Consider the following 19,164-nt stretch of genomic DNA (forward strand, 5'->3'; position numbering starts at 1 on the left):
TATACTTACAGCGCTTTGAGGGTCTCGAATACACATATGGTAAAACAAATCCTGTTCATTTACTTTTTCTTTGTTCTTACCCCTTTGTGTAATCGAATTAGCTAAAAACCTATGTATCACTCTTAATTCGGCTCTATCTATATCCAAATAAGAGTAATTTCCCCCTTTGAAACGGTGATGGCTTGTCATTTGACTCCACACACCGTGTGTATCAAAATTTTCATCTATCTTTCTACCGTTTAGTATCAATCCTCTACAATCGGCAGACGCTAACTCCTCAGGCGTATATATACGTAAAGCCTGAGCCATGTCCAGTAAAGACATGTGGCGCATCGAACCGCCTAACAAAAATCTAATAAAAGAACGATCGGTTAAACTAGCTACCCGATCATTCAACTCTATACTACATAACAATTCTTCACACCATACTTTATATACAGGTCTACGTATGGTGAATAAACATATCCAGTCATTAAAAGAAGAATTACCATACCTCTGTACAAGTAATTCCCTAATTGGCCCGGCCAATTCTACAGCTTCTAAGGGTCCCCATTCTATGACCCTCGGTACCTCAACAACCTTAGAATGAAGAGTATGCAAACCCCTTTGATATTTTGGATAATCTATCCAAAGTCTGTCAAATCTCAGGTTCGGGTGCAACTCTTCCAAGTGCATATCGGAAAAGGTCATGACTGGATGAGGTACATCCTGCTTGTAGTAGTTATCCACCTCCTGTTGTTCCAAATTCTCAGCAGGAGCATTGCGGGCTTGGGATGAAGATTCACCCCTTTCATTCTGCAAAACACATCAAACACAATTTTTGTGCATCCAAATATGCATTAGTGTCAGCAAAATCATCAATCAAAATAATTACAATGACATTATCAATTTATATCAAACTTAAGCTCATTTTCACATTTTTATCAAATCTACACTTTTTCAAATAAGCATATACGAAAATGTTCGCCAAGTTCATAAACATTCAACTCAAATAACATGTCAAAATAATCATTACTAGCAATTAAACAAGTCTCAAATGGCATTATCTTTCAAAAATCAAGTTCATGAATTTTAGACTTGAAAAAGTCCACTTTAATTCTCAAAATCATGTTTAGGCTCAAAGTTTGGATCATTTAACTACCTAGACATGTTACACTACTTATTTTAGCAACAATTCATGACAAAAATCGTCCATAACCTGTTTATATCAAAAAGCCCCAAATTTGCTCAAGAACACAAACCCTAGATTATTCAAAATTTGAAGTTTAAGGCTTCTAATCATGTTAAACAGCATCAATCTAGGTTATACAAGCATAATACATAAACAATTTAAGTCTAATTACACTAAAAAGCATCAAAATCAATTTGGGGAAAAAATAGCTCAAGAACACCAAATTTCGAATTAAATGGTGTTTAGGTGTAGAAATTTACCGTTTTTCTTGAGTAATTCTTAGATAGCATCCTTCTCAACATGATTTTAGCAAAAGATTTGATGATTAACAGTTAAAAATCGTGATTTTTGGGGTGTTTTTGGGTGGTTTTTCGGGGTTTTTTCGCTGTGAAATTCGCTGTGTTTTTGAGTTGTGGAGTGTACTGATCGTTCAGCTCTTTTTATTTATTTTTTTGATTTTCGGTACCTCCGCGAGTCGCGGGGATTTACCCTCCAAACTCCGCGACTCGCGGAGTTGTTTTTTTTTTTTTTTTTTTTTTTTATATATAATCATTAACTTTTGAAACAATTAAGTACTTAATTTTAAAATTTTGTTTCCCTTGTTATTTAGGACGAGGTCGTTTCGGATCGATGTCCTAGTCTGTCCTTCGACAAAATTTTAAAATTTGTCTTTTTGTAGCGATTGTTTAAAAAGCTAAGATTTTTGGGTTTTTTAATGTTTTTGGCATACTTTAATTCAATAAGATTAAAAATAATGATAATAAAAGTTCTCGTCCCTCCCTCGGGTAAAGCAATTTCGGTTCAAAGACCTAGTCTTCAACTTACGACGAATTTTAAAAATCATATTCTTAACTTAATGAGATAAAGTAAATTTTTGTTTTTAAATTCACACAACTTAAATATAAAATTCAAAATTATTATTAAAAATTCACACCAAACTTAAAATTTGAAATGCATAAAATTAAAAATTAATATTTTAAAAATTAAAAATTCACACCAAATTTAATTTAAAAATTTATAAATTCATATCAAACTTATATTAATTTTTCAAATATTTACAATTTTAAATATATTGTTTTTATAAAGTTTACAATATTAATTTAAGATTTATATTAATTTTAAAAACATGGTAAAAATAAATTTAAAAATCTTTTTGTATTTTTATCCCACTTTAATCAATCAAATATTATCAAAAATATGCGCCCCTCTTTTCGGTAAAGTAATTTCGGTTTCAAGACCTAATTTAACTCATGACGAATTTTTGAAATATTTTGGTTTGATTGATTAAAGATATTTATACCTTAAGAATAAACGTTAAATTTCGCAGTGATGTAATAAATTTTTGAATGATATCAATAATTTCGGTCGCCAAACCTAATTTTATTCAATACCAATTTAATACTTTTTAGCGAACAAATTAGCGTTTATTATCAAAAGGTTAAAAATAAAAATAAAAACTGTACAGACATACCTGTGAAATAGATTTCTTAGTTATATGATCTATCTCATTCATAAGATAGTCGGTTTAATTGGTTTTCCATGGCTACATAGGCGTAACCTCGAGCATTCAGTGTCTTTTCTTCTAAACATATGAACGGTCCGTCTCTGCATAAAGTAACAAATTCGGTATTTGAATAGGTTTGATTATTTGAACATTTACCTCCATGTGACCATTTTCCGCATTTGTGACATCTTTCTAGGTGTCGTGCTCTTCTTTTCGCTGCGGATTTTGATTTTCCTTTACCAAATTGTAACTTATTATCTTCGCATCTGGATTCTTTTCTAACTCCGTCCATTCTTTCTCTGATTACTGATACTATTTCACTCGGTAGTATGTCATTATTACGTTTAGTGATCAAAGCGTGTAGCATTAGACCATGGTTTAGTTCACAGGCAGTCTTCATTTCGTAAAAACCTAAAAAAAAATAAAAATTCAGAATGGGGGGAGAAGACTAGTTCTTTAGGGTCTGCTAGGGAAAGACCATTCGGGTTCTATTTTCGAGAACTACACGAAAACAGACAATCTAACTCTAACAGAAATACATATTATCCTTTAAAGACTTGATTCTCCCCACACTTAGTTAGCTGTGGTGTCGAAATTGTGATTAACTTCGTTGTCGGCTTCCATCGGACCATGTATGTAATGTTTAACTCTGTGACCATTAACTTTAAATTCAATCCCATTTGAATTTATCAATTCTATCGTTCCGTATGGGAAAACTCTTTTGACTATGAATGGTCCAGACCATCTTGATTTCAATTTTCCAGGAAATAGCTTGAATCGTGAATTGAAAAGAAGAACTCTGTCTCCTTCTTTAAATTCTTTTGAACTTCTGATTCTTTTATCATGCCATTTCTTCGTTCTTTCTTTATAGATTAACGAATTTTCGTATGCTTCATGTCTTAATTCTTCTAATTCATTTAGTTGACTTAATCGTAGACGTCCGGCTTCATGTAAATCAAGATTACATGTCTTCAAAGCCCAAAATGCTTTGTGTTCAATTTCTACTGGAAGATGACATGCTTTTCCATAAACAAGTCTAAAAGGTGTGGTTCCAATTGGAGTTTTGTAGGCTGTTCTAAAAGCCCAGAGTGCATCCTCCAATTTAATGGACCATTCCTTCGGATTTGATCCTACGGTTTTCTCTAGAATACGTTTTAAAGCTCGGTTGGTATTTTCAACTTGTCCACTTGTTTGTGGATGATATGCGGTGGAGATTTTATGAGTTACTCCATATCTTTTAAGAACTTTCTCAAGTTGATTATTACAGAAATGAGTACCCCGATCACTTATTAAAGCTTTCGGTGTTCCAAACCTTGAAAAAGACGTTTTAAAAAGTTGACTACAACTCGTGCATCGTTAGTTGGGAGAGCTTGTGCTTCCGCCCATTTAGATACATAATCAATGGCTACGAGTATATATAGATTATTATGAGATTTTGGAAATGGACCCATAAAGTCAATACCCCAAATGTCAAATACTTCACATACTTGGATGACATTTTGTGGCATTTCATCACGTTGACTTATTTTTCCGGCCCTTTGACATGCATCACAGGATTTGCAAAGAAGGTGTGCGTCTTTGTAAATTGTAGGCCAATAGAATCCAGCTTCATAAACTTTTCTTGCTGTTAGTTGAGGCCCATAATGCCCTCCTGTTGGTCCTGTGTGACAATGGTTTAAAATTTTACTAGCTTCATCTCCAAATACACATCGGCGTATTATTCCATCGGGACAACTTTTAAACAGATGTGGATCTTCCCAGAAATAGTGTTTTATATCACTGAAGAATTTCTTTCGTCTTTGGTACGATAATCCTTTTTCAAGGAATCCACAAACTAAGTAGTTTGCATAGTCTGCAAACCATAGGATTTCTTTATAATCTATCTTCAATAGATATTCATCAGGAAAGTTGTCTTGTATGGCCGATTCATTTAGAACTTCTAATTCGGGATTTTCAAGACGAGAAAGATGATCAGCGGCGAGATTTTCTGCTCCTCTTTTATCTCGAATTTCAATATCAAACTCTTGTAAGAGTAAGATCCAACGGATTAATCTTGGTTTAGCATCTTGTTTTGAAAATAGGTATCTAAGAGCAGAATGGTCGGTATAGACCATCGTTTTTGCTAGAACGAGATATGATCGAAATTTGTCAAAAGCAAAGATAATAGCAAGGAGTTCTTTTTCAGTAGTTGTATAGTTTGTTTGTGCTCCTTGTAACGTCTTACTAGCATAATATATAGGTTGAAATCGTTTTTCAATCCTTTGTCCTAAAACGGCTCCCATTGCAAAATCACTTGCATCGCACATTAGTTCAAATGGTAGATTCCAATTTGGTGTTATCATGATCGGTGCATTAGTGAGTTTCTCTTTAAGAATATTAAAAGATTTGATACACTCATCTGAAAAGATGAATGGCGCATCCTTTTCTAGGAGTTTATTCATAGGAGTGGCAATTTTAGAAAAATCTTTTATGAAACGTCGGTAAAAACCGGCATGCCCTAGAAAACTCCTAACTCCTCTAACATTGGTGGGATGTGGAAGTTTAGCAATTACATCTACTTTAGCTCTATCCACTTCAATTCCTTCTTTTGAAATTTTATGTCCAAGAACGATGCCTTCTTTAACCATGAAATGGCATTTCTCCCAATTAAGTACTAGATTTGATTTTTCGCATCTAATTAGCATTCGTTCCAGATTAACTAGACATGATTTAAATGTATCACCGAAGACTGAAAAGTCATCCATGAATACTTCCATGCATTCTTCTATCATGTCATGAAAAATCGCCATCATACACCTTTGAAAGGTTGCAGGGGCGTTGCAAAGTCCAAATGGCATTCTTTTGTAAGCAAAAGTACCATAAGGGCACGTGAATGTGGTTTTCTCTTGGTCCTCGGGTGCTATTGGAATTTGAAAATATCCGGAAAATCCATCTAGAAAACAATAGTAACTATTTCCGGCTAATCTTTCCAACATTTGATCTATGAAAGGTAAGGGAAAGTGATCTTTTCTGGTGGCGTCATTTAATTTTCTATAATCAATACATACACGCCATCCTGTTACAGTCCTAGTAGGAATAAGCTCATTTTTCTCATTTGTGATGACAGTCATGCCACCCTTCTTAGGTACGCATTGAACTGGGCTTACCCATGGACTATCAGAGATTGGATATATCAAACCTGCATCTAGCAGTTTAATAATCTCTTTCTTAACTACATCTTGCATATTAGGATTTAGTCTTCGTTGGCGTTGCACATACGTTTTATGACCCTCTTCCATAAGGATTTTATGTGTGCAATACGAAGGACTTATTCCTTTAATATCATGAATCTTCCATGCAATGGCTGGTTTATGAGCTTTCAACATAGAAATGAGTTGTGATTTCTCATTTTCAGTAAGAGAAGACGATATTATTACAGGTAATTCAGATTCACCATGTGAATAAGCGTATTCCAAATGGTTTGGAAGTGGCTTTAACTCTAATTTCGGAGGTTCTTCTATTGATGATTTATATCGATATCTGTCTTCTTCTTTTAGCATTTGAATTTCTTCTGTTGTTGGTTCATATCCATTAGCTATAAGTGTAGCTAACATTTCAGCTTCATCAATTGGTTCATTACCTTCTCCTAAAGAACATTCTCCTGTTCCTTGTAATTCTGGAAATTCTTCTAATAATTCTGCATGTGCATCTATAGTTTGAATATAATAACATGTTTCATCTGCAGATTGTGGTTGTTGCATTGCTCTATCAACTGAAAAGGTAACACTCTCATCCTCTATACTTAGGGTCAGTTTCTTACCGAACACGTCTATCATTGCTTTAGCCGTGTTTAAGAATGGTCTTCCTAATATGAGAGGAACTTGAGAATCTTCTTCCATGTCCAAAACAACAAAATCTACTGGAAATACTAAAGTACCAACTTTAACTAGCATGTTCTCCATTATCCCTCTAGGATATTTTATTGATCTATCGGCTAGTTGTATGCTTATTCTGGTTGGTTTCAATTCTCCAAGGTCTAGTTTAGCGTATAGTGAATACGGCATTAGATTTATACTAGCACCTAAGTCTGCCAATGCTTCTATTGAACTAAGACTACCCAGAAAACATGGAATTTTGAAACTTCCTGGATCAGATAATTTTTCTGGTATCTTATTCAACAGCACTGCTGAACAATTAGCATTCATAGTAACAGCCGAGAGTTCTTCCATTTTCTTTCTATTTGAGATTAGATCTTTCAAGAATTTAGCATATCTAGGCATTCCTGAAATCACATCAATGAAAGGAAGATTTACATTTATCTGTTTAAACATATTTGGATTGCTCGGCTTCAAGTTTCTCTTTCTTCATTTTACTCGGGTAAGGAAGTGGTGGTTGATATGGTTTAACATAAGGTTTATCCTTAACTGTGTTATCTTCATTAACCTTTTCAACTACCGGTTCTTTTTCCTTATCTTGGTCAGGTTGTGGTTCTTGTGGAGTAGGAATAGTTTCATCATAAGTTACAGGTATTTCAGGTGGTTTAAGTGTTGTACCACTTCTTGTGGTAATGGCTTTAGCTGTTTCATTCCGGGGGTTAGCATTTGTATCACTAGGTAGACTTCCCGGTTTTCTTTCACCTATTAACCTTGCTAGGTTACTTACTTCTTGTTCCAGATTTTGAATAGAAGCTTGTTGATTTCTAAATGCTTGAGCATTTTGTTCATTGGTTTGTTTCTGAGATGTGAAAAACTGTGTTTGAGTTTCAACTAGCTTCGTCATCATATCTTCTAAATTTGGCTTTTTATCATCGGTTTGTTGTGGTGGTTTGTTTTGAAAATTAGGTCTTTGCTGATTATAATTATTATTGGATACTTGTTGATTGCTAGGACCTTGTTGGTTGTTGTATGGAATATTTCGGTTATAATTCTGGTTTTGATTGTAAATCGGTCTTGGCGGTTGATAATTATTCTGATAATTATTTCCAGGCCTTTGGTTTATGTATGAAATATTCTCTCTTTGTTCCATTGTTAATTCAATACTGAGACAATCTTTTGTCAAATGTGGTCCTCCACACTGCTCACAACTAATTCGTATTGAGTGAATATCCTTAGTCATCTTTTCCATTCGTCTCTCCACAGCATCTATCTTTGCGGAAATGGAATCTAAGTCATGGCTAGAATCGGCTCTAGCTGCTTTAGATGATCTAACTATATCTTTTTCTTGGTGCCACTCATGCGAGTGGGAAGCAGTGTTATCAATAATTTTGTAAGCATCAGTTTCGGTTTTCTTCATAATAGAACCACCAGCTGCTATATCTATGTCTTTCCTTGTAGTGATGTCGCATCCTTGGTAGAATATTTGTACTATTTGACAGGTGTCTAAACCATGTTGCGGACATCCTCTTAATAACTTTCCATATCTTGTCCACGCCTCATATAGAGTTTCATTTGGTTTCTGTGTGAACGTAACAATTTCTGCTTGAAGTCTTACGGCTTTAGATGCAGGAAAGAATTGTTTAAGAAATTTGTCAACTAAAACGTCCCATGTATCGATCGCCCCTTCAGGTAACGATTCCAACCAATCTTTGGCTTCTCCCTTTAAAGTCCAGGGAAATAACATGAGATATATCTGTTCATCCTCCACTTCTCGTATTTTAAATAGTGTGCAGATCCTATTAAAGGTACGTAGATGTTCATTTGGATCTTCCTTCGGCGCACCACTAAATTGGCATTGATTAGTCACCATGTGTAGAATTTGTCCTTTGATTTCATAATCTGGCGCATTAATGTCTGGATGAGTAATTGCGCGACCTTGGCCAGTGCGTTTAGTTATCATTCGGTCTTCCATACTTAAAGGTTCCAGATTCTCCATAATTGAATTTGTTGAATCGGTATCACTAGATGATTCTGATTTAATGGTTCGTTCCTCAACAATCTCTGTTTGAATGATTGGTGGTTCCGGAGGAAAGTTTAATGGTTCAGGATCTACGAACCGTTCCTGAATATTCTCTGGATTCTCAATTGTGAGGTTGGGTTCAAAAAATGAATTATCGGAAATTTGAACTGAAGTACTTGGTTGACTGGATGACGATTCTAAAGAAAAATCAACGGCGGTTATATTTGCTAAATGTCTTGATCTAGTTACAGGTGGTGAACGTATAAAAGGTGATGAACGTCTTGCTCGGTGCATTCACTGAATATCCTATTAGTTTTTAAAAGGAAAGAAAAATTATAATAAGTTATCCAATTAATAGACTTTTTTGATTTTGCCCACGTTTTGAATAGCCAAAAGATGCAGCAGAGGGGCAGGATTCGTTTGGTCTCAATATAATTGAGGACTGTTTGGCTCCAATAACCCGGTCCACGTACAAATTCAACTATTACTACGAACCAGAAAATTTTGATGTCTATCAATTTAACCACTTAAAATAAATTTTCGTAATTTTAAGAAATTTATATAAGAAGTAGAAAAAATTCTAAGTCCTAAAAACTAGAATGGCGAGAAATAAGAGAGAAAAAGAGTTCGTCGCAAAAGGTCGAAAAAGAAAAAAAAATGGTTGAAAAATAAAAGGTGACGGAAAAATAAAAGAAACTTATAACAACTTAAAAATACTTAACTAACCTAATCTTATTACTACAACTAACTTAAAATTATAATCGCAAATTGAAATTACTAATTGGAATGATAATTGATACATAGTAAAAGGTGTCTAAAAATATTAAAGCTTACAGGAAAAACTAAATCCCAAATGGAAATAACTTAAAAAGAAACTAAAACTTAAAAAGGCGTCGCAAAATTCTAAAGTACCTAAATCTTAGTCTAAAGAAAAAGCACTTAAGGAATTCTACGGCAAAGCCTAAAAATCTAGGAGTAAAAATAACTATAGCAAAAACTAAGTTTAAAATTAAATATGAGGTAAAAATACAAATATTACGCTACAATGATTAAAAAGGGACAAAATATAAAAATATACAAAAAGTTGTAAAAAGTACAATTTTTATAAAAATATTATTTTTTATATTATTTATTTAATAAAACTACTAATTTTACAATTTAATAAAACTAATTAATACTAAATACATAAATTAAATAAAAAGTAAAAGTAAAAATAAAACTAATAATAATAATAATAATAATTAGGGTTAAATAATAATAATAATTAATTAATAAACCGTAATTAATGCTGGTTTAGGGTTTTTTGTCGCCTGTCAGAGAAGCTCCGCGAGTTGCGGTATTTAAAACATCAAACCCCGCGAGTCGCGGGGTTTCAAATTTCAGATCTGGAGCAGTTTGAAATTTTTACGCGTTTTTTTTTTATTTATTTTCTGTTTTCTGTTTTTTTTCTATAAATAAAAGATATTTAATAAAATTTATATTATTATAAACTAAAATAAAGATAAAGAAACTTATAAAACTTAAATATTAAAAAAAAATACTAAAAAAATACTTATATTTTTGTTTTTCTTTTTATATTTTTGAATAATTAAAACGTATTTTTACAAAAACGAATTTTAATAAAATACTATTAAAAATCTTCTTTTTTTTTTATATTAGCGTTGCGCTTCCGGCGTTTAAGAGTGTCCCCGGCAGCGGCGTCAAAAATACTTGATGTTATGCGAGGTGTATATAAAATAGTTTATATTTTACTAGGAAAAACTATTAAATACGATACAATTTTACACAAGATATTTATTTATTTATAGAATGGATATACTTAAACCTTGCTACAACACTTATAGGCAGTGTACCTAATCGTACAGTAGTGTAGTTTTTAGTAAGTCCGGTTCGTTCCACAGGGAAATCTTTAAACAAAGCTCAACGCTATATTAGTTTACTTTTATAAAAATACAAATATATATATAAGTAATATTATTATTATAAAGGGGGTTTTTACCGTTTAATGACCGGTTTGTCGATTTTAAGACTTTAGTCGCAGTTAAAACCTAATGTAAAATATAAAATAAATACAAGACTTAAATTAAAGCGTAAAGTAAATAACGATAATGAAATTGCGAATAATAAAAGTGCGATAAAATAAAATTGCGATAATTAAAAGTGCAATTAAATATAAAGTAAAGGAAATTAAATATGAAATAAAAGAATTATGCTTATTTAAACTTCCGTAATCATGATGTTTGACGTGTTGATTTTAGTTTTATGCCCATGGGTTAATTGTCCTTTGTCCTGGATTATTTAATATGTCCGTCTGGTTTTTGTCCATAACAGTCCATCAGTCATAAATATAAAGTGCGAGTGTCCTCGTCAAATTATTATTATACCCGAAGTTAAATATTCCAACTAATTGGGGATTCGAATTGTAACAAGGTTTTAATACTTTGTTTAATGAATACACCAGGTTATCGACTGCGTGTAAACCAAGGTTTTACTACTTTGTTAACAATTACACCAATTACCCTTGAATGTAATTTCACCCCTGTTTTAATTATTCTAGTGGCTATTAATCCATTCCCGTGTCCGGTTAAATGAACGATTATTCGTACATATAAATACCCCGCCCATCGTGTCCGATCGAGTGTATATGGTAATTTATAGGGACGCCCAATTGTAAATCTTTATATTAACATTAACAAACTTTCATTTAGTTAAACAAATATAAAGCCCATTAATAGCCCATAGTCTAATTTCCACAAATGTCGTTCTTTTGTCCAAACCCCAATTATGGTACAAAGCCCAATTACCCAATTTTAGTAATTAGCCCAACATGATGATTACTTCGTTTTAAATAAGCATAATAATAACTTAGCTACGAGACATTAATATAAAAAGGTTGAACATAACTTACAATGATTAAAAATAGCGTAGCGTTACACGGACAGAATTTCGACTTACACCCTTACAATATTCGCTAACATACCCTTATTATTAGAATTAAAATTAAAATTAAAATATAAATTATATATATATATATAAATTTTACGTATGATAAGAGAAGAAAATGATTATATTTTTTGATCAGAATTCGGTTGGCTTTATAGGCAGTTTTCAAATTTAGGGCTCCGCGACTCGCGGCCCTTTTGGCCTTCACACTCCGCGAGTCGATGAGATAGAAATTACAGCTCACATCTTTTGGAGTCTTTCTTGCCGACGGATTTTATATATAAATATAAAATATAAATAATTAATATAATTATTTATATATTATATTATATTCTTGTGCATAGTAGACTTGTAATTTTTAGTCCGTTGCGTCGAGCGTTGAGAGTTGACTCTAGTCCCGGTTCCGGATTTTCGAACGTCCTTGCGTACAATTTTATATTTTGTATTTTGCGTTTTGAATCTTGTACTCTTGTAATTTCGAGACGTTTCTTATCAATAATTGGAACCTCTTTGATTGTCTTTTGTACTTTTGAGCTTTTTGGTCGTTTGCGTCTTCAATTCGTCGAATCTGTCTTTTGTCTTCACCTTTTATTATTTAAACGAATATTACTTGAAAATAGAACAATTGCAACTAAAAGCTTGTCTTTCTTGAGGAATAATGCTATGAAATATATGTTCGTTTTTAGCATTATCAAATATTCCCACACTTGAGTGTTGCTTGTCCTCAAGCAATATTGTCTTGAAATACTAGAATCACTTCTTTATTTTTCACACTTTGTACATCAGTGATTTCTATACGGCGGTATAAACAATGGTAGTAACGATATGGTTTACAGTCCCACATGACTATAAAAATTTAGATCCATTAAGGAAATTGGATCTTTATGAAAACATTTGATCTTTTGAAAATTAAATCTAGTTTTTACCCTAGATAAGTTTTCCGGAATAACCCTTTACCGGTGTTTGCAAAATATTTTTGTGGGTTTGGTGGGTTTCAGATTTGAAAATTTTAGCTCAAAACTTGCGGTTTTGTGTCACCCACTTGCTAACCTTGTATTTTGGAAAGCAACACTTCCAGTTTACTTGTTCCGTATATTACCTTTCGGCAAACTACCATCCGGTTGTAAAGGAAAGCGTTGAACAAGCAACTGTTAAGGCAATGTCCCGTGACATGCTTTTGATTATGGTCTATAACGTGTCGGACGCAATTACTATCCTTGGTAGGAGCAATAGTAAAGCTCACCCTTATAATTTTTCGGTCTGGCACAAGGTCCTGTCTTTGACCACTATGCAACCACCGTTCTTACGGTTGACACCCGATTTAGTTCAGGTGACCTAATGAATTCCAGGTGAATTCCTAGGATTTTACGTTCAATGGTAATGAACGCATTGAAAATAGGATTTTTAGAAAACAAATCGGTTTGTAATTTTGATCAAAATATTTTCTCGTTCAAGCTCGAGTTTAGATATCATTGAATTCCATGAGTTTGTAATTCTCAATCTTTAAGGTCAATCTCTAGAATTGAGTAATATCAGTCTTAAAAGCTGATTTTTAATCTTTAAGGAGATTATCTTTTCTGGGGATCTGATTCATTAGTCTTATCCAGCTAATTTGCATGATGCCCCCCCCCCATTGTACGAGATAAATCCTTCTCATGGTTAGGATAAATCTGACCACATGGCGACCCTGTTTAATGCTGAGGTCAGTGGATTTCCTGCTGATTTTAGTGATGACTTTTCTAGATTTTTCGTCAACCTACAGCTGGTCTGGACGACAACTTCATGACCTAAATCAAGAAGCGCGTGTCTTTTTCGGAAGACTTTACTTCCTTTTAATGATGGAATTGATTCATCGTGTAGATCCATCTCTTCTTTTCTTTCATTGGGTAAAACAGTTTAGTTTAGTCCAAAGCAAAAGTATTTTCAGTTATTTGTTACAGATATATGTGACATATGTTAAGATAACTTGGTAAATTTTCCCACACTTGGCTTTTATTTTCCTTTTTATCGTCCTCTATTCCATTTTAAATGAATTTTAACATTTTAGTTTGTTTCTCAATTTATGTCCTTTCCGAGGTAACAATAATTTCGGTGTTAAAACCTAGTTTTATCGTTCATAAATATGTATAAACATGATTTTGAGTTCATTTAATTGAAAATTTTGAAAAATTTTACTAGAATTGGGTAGTCAGTATATAAGACTAGGGCTGTTCTTTTTTATCAGAGAGCACTAGATTCTAATACAACTACTGCTTTACTAGTATTTTTAATGGTAACCAAGTGTTTAAGATAAAAATTTTAAAATCCGAAAGAATTTAACCCCTTCCCACACTTAAGATCTTGCAATGCCCTCATTTGCAAGAAATCAGTAACAATTTAAATTATTGAGGGTGATTTGTGTGAAAATGATTAAATTTTACCAAAGTTTCCAAATATATTGACGTTTGTTTGCTGAATGATAAATGGTGCACATCATTTGTTCATTCCGTCTTGTTGTTATTTCACATATATTTTGCATCTTGTCGTCAAAATTAGTTGCTTTTGCTGAACTTAATGCCAGTCTTTGAAAATGCGTTGTTTTACCCTGTTGTGTACATAAGATAAACTGCAAACATATATACATATTTTTTGAAGTTTGGTATATTACCCCACATTCAAAAAATTATTAAAATCTAAGAATAAAAGTTAGATAATTATAAAAATGATTACAATATTAACAAAAGTATTAAACGTATCAATAATTACAAATTACAAAATAAAAAAAAATAATAAGTAAACTAAGGATGATATTGGTACCAATAGGGGTTCCAGGCATAACCATAAGTGCTATAGAATGCTTCGGCAGGGTCATACGTAGGATATGGTGGCTGCATCTCTATAGACCAAGGAGGGAAGATGGGTTTCGGTGTAGGAATATAGTTTCTACCTATATGTTGGCAATGAGCTATGATCTGGTTCTGATGAACTTGCCAATCTTCAAATGCTCTCTGTCTAGCATTTTCGTATTCCTGAGAAGCTATAAACCTATGCATTTCTTGCATCTCATTCCCCCCTCCTACATTACCTTGTTGCTGGTTTCTCTCCACCTGTGGATGTCTACCATGGTATCGTACTGCGGCGTTATTTCGCCTCTTCAAAACTTTCGCACCATGGTATACATTTAAACCTATAGTATCGCGGGGTTCCGGCTCTTCTAGTAATAATCTCCCCCGACTTATATCCACACCGAGATATTCACCAATCAAAGTAATAAAAATACCACCTCCTATTATGCTATGTGGTCGCATCCCCCGAACCATAGCTGATAAATAATAACCCACACAATATGGTATACTTACAGCGCTTTGTGGGTCTCGAATACACATATGGTAAAACAAATCCTGTTCATTTACTTTTTCTTTGTTCTTACCCCTTTGTGTAATCGAATTAGCTAAAAACCTATGTATCACTCTTAATTCGGCTCTATCTATATCCAAATAAGAGTAATTTCCCCCTTTGAAACGGTGATGGCTTGTCATTTGACTCCACACACCGTGTGTATCAAAATTTTCATCTATCTTTCTACCGTTTAGTATCAATCCTCTACAATCGGCAGACGCTAACTCCTCAGGCGTATATATACGTAAAGCCTGAGCCATGTCCAGTAAAGACATGTGGCACATCGAACCGCCTAACAAAAATCTAATAAAAGAACGATCGGTTAAACTAGCTACCCGATCATTCAACTCTATACTACATAACAATTCTTCACACCATACTTTATATACAGGTCTACGTATGGTGAATAAACATATCCAGTCATTAAAAGAAGAATTACCATACCTCTGTACAAGTAATTCCCTAATTGGTCCGGCCAATTCTACAGCTTCTAAGGGTCCCCATTCTATGACCCTCGGTACCTCAACAACCTTAGAATGAAGAGTTTGCAAACCCCTTTGATATTTTGGATAATCTATCCAAAGTCTGTCAAATCTCAGGTTCGGGTGCAACTCTTCCAAGTGCATATCGGAAAAGGTCATGACTGGATGAGGTACATCCTGCTTGTAGTAGTTATCCACCTCCTGTTGTTCCAAATTCTCAGCAGGAGCATTGCGGGCTTGGGATGAAGATTCACCCCTTTCATTCTGCAAAACACATCAAACACAATTTTTGTGCATCCAAATATGCATTAGTGTCAGCAAAATCATCAATCAAAATAATTACAATGACATTATCAATTTATATCAAACTTAAGCTCATTTTCACATTTTTATCAAATCTACACTTTTTCAAATAAGCATATACGAAAATGTTCGCCAAGTTCATAAACATTCAACTCAAATAACATGTCAAAATAATCATTACTAGCAATTAAACAAGTCTCAAATGGCATTATCTTTCAAAAATCAAGTTCATGAATTTTAGACTTGAAAAAGTCCACTTTAATTCTCAAAATCATGTTTAGGCTCAAAGTTTGGATCATTTAACTACCTAGACATGTTACACTACTTATTTTAGCAACAATTCATGACAAAAATCGGCCATAACCTGTTTATATCAAAAAGCCCCAAATTTGCTCAAGAACACAAACCCTAAATTATTCAAATTTTGAAGTTTAAGGCTTCTAATCATGTTAAACAGCATCAATCTAGGTTATACAAGCATAATACATAAACAATTTAAGTCTAATTACACTAAAAAGCATCAAAATCAATTTGGAGAAAAAAATAGCTCAAGAACACCAAATTTCGAATTAAATGGTGTTTAGGTGTAGAAATTTACCGTTTTTCTTGAGTAATTCTTAGATAGCATCCTTCTCAACATGATTTTAGCAAAAGATTTGATGATTAACGGTTAAAAATCGTGATTTTTGGGGTGTTTTTGGGTGGTTTTTCGGGGTTTTTTCGCTGTGAAATTCGCTGTGTTTTTGAGTTGTGGAGTGTACTAATCGTTCAGCTCTTTTTATTTTTATTTTTTGATTTTCGGTACCTCCGCGAGTCGCGGGGATTTACCCTCCAAACTCCGCGACTCGCGGAGTTGTTTTTTTTTTTTTTTTTTTTTATATAATCATTAACTTTTGAAACAATTAAGTACTTAATTTTAAAATTTTGTTTCCCTTGTTATTTAGGACGAGGTCGTTTCGGATCGATGTCCTAGTCTGTCCTTCGACAAAATTTTAAAATTTGTCTTTTTGTAGCGATTGTTTTAAAAGCTAAGATTTTTGGGTTTTTTAATGTTTTTGGCATACTTTAATTCAATAAGATTAAAAATAATGATAATAAAAGTTCTCGTCCCTCCCTCGGGTAAAGCAATTTCGGTTCAAAGACCTAGTCTTCAACTTACGACGAATTTTAAAAATCATATTCTTAACTTAATGAGATAAAGTAAATTTTTGTTTTTAAATTCACACAACTTAAATATAAAATTCAAAATTATTATTAAAAATTCACACCAAACTTAAAATTTGAAATGCATAAAATTAAAAATTAATATTTTAAAAATTAAAAATTCACACCAAATTTAATTTAAAAATTTATAAATTCATATCAAACTTATATTAATTTTTCAAATATTTACAATTTTAAATATATTGTTTTTACAAAGTTTACAATATTAATTTAAGATTTATATATTAATTTTAAAAACATGGTAAAAATAAAATTAAAAATCTTTTTGTCTTTTTATCCCACTTTAATCAATCAAATATTATCAAAAATATGCGCCCCTCTTTTCGGTAAAGTAATTTCGGTTCCAAGACCTAATTTAACTCATGACGAATTTTTGAAATATTTTGGTTTGATTGATTAAAGATATTTATACCTTAAGAATAAACGTTAAATTTCGCAGTGATGTAATAAATTTTTGAATGATATCAATAATTTCGGTCGCCAAACCTAATTTTATTCAATACCAATTTAATACTTTTTAGCGAACAAATTAGCGTTTATTATCAAAAGGTTAAAAATAAAAATAAAAACTGTACAGACATACCTGTGAAATAGATTTCTTAGTTATATGATCTATCCCATTCATAAGATAGTCAGTTTAATTGGTTTTCCATGGCTACATAGGCGTAACCTCGAGCATTCAGTGTCTTTTCTTCTAAACATATGAACGGTCCGTCTCTGCATAAAGTAACAAATTCGGTATTTGAATAGGTTTGATTATTTGAACATTTACCTCCATGTGACCATTTTCCGCATTTGTGACATCTTTCTAGGTGTCGTGCTCTTCTTTTCGCTGCGGATTTTGATTTTCCTTTACCAAATTGTAACTTATTATCTTCGCATCTGGATTCTTTTCTAACTCCGTCCATTCTTTCTCTGATTACTGATACTATTTCACTCGGTAGTATGTCATTATTACGTTTAGTGATCAAAGCGTGTAGCATTAGACCATGGTTTAGTTCACAGGCAGTCTTCATTTCGTAAAAACCTAAAAAAAAATAAAAATTCAGAATGGGGGGAGAAGACTAGTTCTTTAGGGTCTGCTAGGGAAAGACCATTCGGGTTCTATTTTCGAGAACTACACGAAAACAGACAATCTAACTCTAACAGAAATACATATTATCCTTTAAAGACTTGATTCTCCCCACACTTAGTTAGCTGTGGTGTCAAAATTGTGATTAACTTCGTTGTCGGCTTCCATCGGACCATGTATGTAATGTTTAACTCTGTGACCATTAACTTTAAATTCAATCCCATTTGAATTTATCAATTCTATCGTTCCGTATGGGAAAACTCTTTTGACTATGAATGGTCCAGACCATCTTGATTTCAATTTTCCAGGAAATAGCTTGAATCGTGAATTGAAAAGAAGAACTCTGTCTCCTTCTTTAAATTCTTTTGAACTTCTGATTCTTTTATCATGCCATTTCTTCGTTCTTTCTTTATAGATTAACGAATTTTCGTATGCTTCATGTCTTAATTCTTCTAATTCATTTAGTTGACTTAATCGTAGACGTCCGGCTTCATGTAAATCAAGATTACATGTCTTCAAAGCCCAAAATGCTTTGTGTTCAATTTCTACTGGAAGATGACATGCTTTTCCATAAACAAGTCTAAAAGGTGTAGTTCCAATTGGAGTTTTGTAGGCTGTTCTAAAAGCCCAGAGTGCATCCTCCAATTTAATGGACCATTCCTTCGGATTTGATCCTACGGTTTTCTCTAGAATACGTTTTAAAGCTCGGTTGGTATTTTCAACTTGTCCACTTGTTTGTGGATGATATGCGGTGGATATTTTATGAGTTACTCCATATCTTTTAAGAACTTTCTCAAGTTGATTATTACAGAAATGAGTACCCCGATCACTTATTAAAGCTTTCGGTGTTCCAAACCTTGCAAAAAGACGTTTTAAAAAGTTGACTACAACTCGTGTATCGTTAGTTGGGAGAGCTTGTGCTTCCGCCCATTTAGATACATAATCAATGGCTACGAGTATATATAGATTATTATGAGATTTTGAAATGGACCCATAAAGTCAATACCCCAAATGTCAAATACTTCACATACTTGGATGACATTTTGTGGCATTTCATCACGTTGACTTATTTTTCCGGCCCTTTGACATGCATCACAGGATTTGCAAAGAAGGTGTGCGTCTTTGTAAATTGTAGGCCAATAGAATCCAGCTTCATAAACTTTTCTTGCTGTTAGTTGAGGCCCATAATGCCCTCCTGTTGGTCCTGTGTGAC

At 33.1% G+C, this 19,164-nt stretch overlaps 1 pseudogene; it reads right to left on the minus strand.

Annotated features, from left to right (window-relative positions):
• The window catches only part of LOC139886928 (uncharacterized), a 223,380-nt pseudogene extending 204,434 nt beyond the window's left edge, over positions 1-18,946 (minus strand).
• Positions 18,947-19,164: the final 218 nt, after the last annotated feature.

The sequence above is a fragment of the Rutidosis leptorrhynchoides genome, chromosome 1 (genome assembly GCF_046630445.1).
Source record: "Rutidosis leptorrhynchoides isolate AG116_Rl617_1_P2 chromosome 1, CSIRO_AGI_Rlap_v1, whole genome shotgun sequence".
NCBI lineage: Eukaryota > Viridiplantae > Streptophyta > Magnoliopsida > Asterales > Asteraceae > Rutidosis > Rutidosis leptorrhynchoides.